The 4,534-nt window shown below is 44.7% G+C and overlaps 1 pseudogene; it reads left to right on the top strand.

The window, feature by feature from the left end:
* The first annotated feature begins 3,423 nt into the window (after positions 1–3,423).
* LOC102767120 lies at positions 3,424–3,897 on the top strand (annotated as a pseudogene).
* The last annotated feature ends 637 nt before the right edge of the window (positions 3,898–4,534 follow it).

Below are 4,534 nucleotides of genomic sequence, written 5' to 3' on the forward strand. Positions count from 1 at the left end.
TGAGATGGATCTGAGTACAGGGCGAGAATGGCTTGCCCTGACTCAATTACAGGCTGCTTCTCTTCAATTTCTTCTTTGTTCCTTTTTTGTTTGCTTTAAAAAAAAATCTGGAAATGTTATTCTTCAGGGCAATACACAAGAGTGCGGTGCTGGATGAGGCGGGCCTTTCTTGGGTAACTGGGATGAAGGCAATTTATAAAAGAGAAGCATGATCTCTAATCAAAGCATGTGCTTGGCTGCAGGAAGAACAAATGAAAGTTGAGCTTCTTGTCAAAGATTCTCTTAAAGTGAGCCATGCATACAGACTGCTTGTGGAGCCCCTACTTGGGCCTTTTCCTTTAAGTGACCTCATTCTTTTGGAAGGTTTCTCAACACTGTCTGCCTACATCGAACCCCTGGAGAAATTAAAGCATTGCTGTCTGGCCCTCACTAGCACCAAAGATGAGGAGCGAGGCCCACGCTTTGGTATAAAACATTTCCCAGAGACCTGGCCAGTGTGGCTCAGTTGGTTGGAGCATCGTCCCATACACCAAAGGGTCATGGGTTTGATTCCTGATCAGGGCACATGGCCAGGTTTTGGGTTTGATTCCCAGTTGGGGTGAGTACAGGAGATAACTGATGTTTCTCTCTCTCTCTCTCTCTCTCTCTCTCTCTCTCTCTCTCTCTCCTCCCCTCTCCCTCTCTCTCCCTCCTTCTCTCTCTCCCATTAATAAACAATAAAAAAATATCCTCAGGTGAGGATTAAAAACTTTTTCCCAGATAAGCTTCACATGATTGTGGAGAACCTTTGCCTAAAACCTTCCTTTCTCATAAACTGAGGTTACAGCTAAAGTCTTCCAATGCACTATCCACTGTGTGCCTAGTCCAACCTGGGGTCCACCATATGCCTAGTCTAACCTGGGAAGCAAGCGCTGTAACTGTAAAATACATACAAAGTAAACCCTACATGCTTCATATGCATAAAAGAAATGTACACTACCACATTAATAATATTTATACTGTTACATATTGAAATTATACTCTGAATATATTGGGTTAAGTAAAACAGGTCATTAACACCACTTATTTCTTTTTACTATTTTATTTTTGTTTTTTAGTAAAAAAAGATTTTATTTTTAATTAAATATATTAGGGTGCATTGGTTAATAAGATGAAAAAAATAAGAACCATATGATTTCACTCACATGTGGGATATAAAACTGAAAGCAGCAAATGAACAAACAAGAAAACCAAATAAACAAAAACTCATGGACACAGACAACAGCGTTGTGGTTACCAGAGGGGAAGGGGTTGGAGGGGTGGCAAAGGAAAAAAGGGGTCAAATATATGGTGATGGAAGAAGATTGGACTCTTTTTACTTTCTTAATATGTCTAATAAAATTGAAGAGGTCTTGCACTATATTCATTTTGAAAGTACTGATCTAAAGCACAGAAAAATAGCCCAAAGTGGTCCATTAAATCACCTGTAAGACACACACTCCTCCTCATATAGTAATTCTTATGCTCAAAGAGCAAGAGGGCCTGTTGCAGCTGTCTGGATTCTTTCACCTGTAGGGTAGCCAGAAGATCCCTGGGGCAAATAAGGAAGGGGTGGAAATGATAGTGTTTGCTTGTCAACCAGGGGTGCACACTCAGGTTAAAGTTCAGTTGAATACATATCAATAGTTCACAAACTGGTCCTGTAAAGACTAAATGAGCATGATGTGGGTTGAGGCAGCAGCCAAGTAAGTAGGACAGGAGATGGCTCTCCTTGGGAGCACATCGCAAGGGGTGGGCTTCCACACCTGACCTTATTCAGTGGTCGGGGTGGGTCTGAAAGACAAGCAGGCACATCTTCAAAGGTTTCCACTTGGGAACCTTCCTCCCCACCGGCCACCCACCATCATCTTTCTCCTGGGCTAATGAACACAAGAGTATTGTTCCGTGTACTGGTGGGCTGAATTCATCCCTGCTTGAGTCCCTACTACCCATTTTTCACTAAGCATCCTCAGGGATCCTTTTAAGTCCTATGTCAGATTAAGTCACTTCTCTGCTCTCACTTCTCTGCTCAAAATCCTCCAGTGGCTTCTCGTGTCACTCATAATCAAACACAAAAGTCTCCGGTGAGACACAACAGGCCCTCATGATCTCACCCCAGTTCCCTTCCCAACTCCCCCCCTCCCCCCCCATTGCTCACTCAATTCAAGGCACACTTCCGTCCCCAAACACATCGAGGACACTCCTGCCTCAGGAGCTGGCACCTACGATGCCTTTGCCTAAACACACTTCCTGCTGTTCTGTGCTGGCCCAACCCCTGCCTTCCTGCAGATCTCCTCCTGCAGACCATGGTGGCCTTCCCTAACTTCTGATCTCCACTGAACTCCTGTGACCCTGCCGGCCTGTTGTCTCAGAGAACTCTCACATCTGCTTGGGAGCATGTCTGTCTTTATCTCATGTGTCTCCCACTAGAACATAAAGGCCATGTCTGTCGTGATCCTCTCTGTGTCCCCACCTTCCAGAAGAGTAGGAGGCACATAGATACAGATAAATAATTGTGAACTGCCTGTGAGTGAGTGAACATCACCTCTGGGAAAACAGACCCGGAGAGGTTTAAATGATTTGTCCAAGATCATGTAATTTGAAACAGCCTTACAACTCTAGGTTTAATTAATCCAAGGTAAATGGAAGGATTAATGGTCCGTAAATAATTGCACCTTTTGCGCATATCCACACCTCTTGGTTCCATGTACAGATTGCACAAATTATCTGCAGACAATTCAACAAACTGCATAGTAAATGCTTCAGCAAATATATTTTCAAACGTTAAATGTAGGAACATTTTGTGACAGTCCAGTCACGTACAGCAGTGTAGTGAACTTGTCTCCAATAGTAATCTACCATCTTTCTAGAAAATGGAATAGTTTCTTAGATGCTTACCGATTGAGAACGGGGAAAAGTACACCTTTGCCAATGCATTCCAGAGAAGACTGAGGGACTGTTTTCTCTTTTACTCTCCTGCCAGAATGAGATATTCGGTTTTTCTGAGCCAGCACATTAATTATTTAGAACTGATCACTGTTTCTATTAGGTCTAAGGTTGGTGCATCTCAAGGTCAATTAAAAACTTATCTGGTGGTAATAACCAGTTTACTCTTAAATACCTCAATGCTATATTTCTTCTGGGTTGCATTCATTTCTTTGTTTCTTTATAACCAATATAAAATTCCTCAAAATTGTGATCTGCCTTATCGTCCCCTTACCAGGAAACTTGTGGTGGCTAGCCTCCAATACGGTCCTCAGTGGTCCCCGCATTCTAGTGTGTCACACCTTTTAACCTTAAACAGGGCTGCATAGGATACTTCAGAGAAGATAGTGATGGACTTCAGTCAGGGCTGTTGACCTGCCCCTTTTTCCCCCGCATCTCTCGGTTATCCTCCTGCTCAGCCCCACGATGCTGGTGGACCTCAGCCAGTGGTCCTGGCCCTTGAGCCTGCAGGAAGTGGACAAGAGGCCAAAGCACCCGCTGCAGGTCAAATACTCTGGGGTGGAGGTCGACGAGCTGGGCAAAGTGCTGATGCCCACCCAGGTTAAGAACTGGCCCAATGGTATTTCATGGGATGGCCTGGATCCAAGTAAACTCTACACCCTGGTCTTGACAGACCCAGATGCTCCAAGCAGAAAGGACCCCAAATTCAGGGAATGGCACCATTTCCTGGTGGTCAACATGAAAGGCAACCATATCAGCAGTGGCACCGTCCTCTCTGACTGTGTGGGCTCGGGGCTTCCCAAGGGCCTTCACTGCTACGTCTGGCTGGTTCGGGCAGGCCAAGCCACCAAATGGGATAAGCCCATTCGCAGCAGCCCACCTGGAGACCACCGTGGCAAACTCAGAATGGCATCTTTCCGCAAAAAAGTATGACCTCGGGTCCCCAGTGGCCGGCACGTGTTACTAGGCGGAATGGAATGACTCTATGAGCAGCTGGCTGGGAAGTAGGGGAAAGCCAGGAGACAGACATGGCCTGGGGGGCCCAAGCAGTGTTCTCAAGGTCAGTGATGCATGTTGATTTCTCCTCTTCCCTGTTCCCACTCTCACAGGTGAGACCTGAGCAGACAGAGGTGTAGGGTGACCTTTCCTTCTGCCTGTCCTTTATCATTGTACAGGGTCACACACCTGGATTTGTGTTGATCAAATTTAAACTCCATTTTGGGGTCTATTTCGGTACTATGATATAGTCATCAGATTGTTGATATAAGAATAACAACCCAGTCTGGAGAGTCCCTTTGCTGTTGAGCTGCAGGGCTGGGTGAGAGGTTCTTTGAAATGTGTTAGTCTGTGCCTGTTAAATTTATCACCCTTCATTGGTGTAACAAAAGCCAGTCTGGAGTTGCTAAATGTTGTGTTAATTCTGTTGTTTTTTTATAGTTGAATAAAAAATAAAAACATTCTGTGGACAAAAAACAAACACAAAAAACAAAAAACAGTGACGTCCCAAGCTAAGTCATGGGAAATGTCATGACTACCATTTTACTTTCTTGGATCACTTGCTCTGGGGGAA

Source organism: Myotis davidii, unplaced genomic scaffold (genome assembly GCF_000327345.1).
Source record: "Myotis davidii unplaced genomic scaffold, ASM32734v1 scaffold343, whole genome shotgun sequence".
Taxonomy (NCBI): domain Eukaryota; kingdom Metazoa; phylum Chordata; class Mammalia; order Chiroptera; family Vespertilionidae; genus Myotis; species Myotis davidii.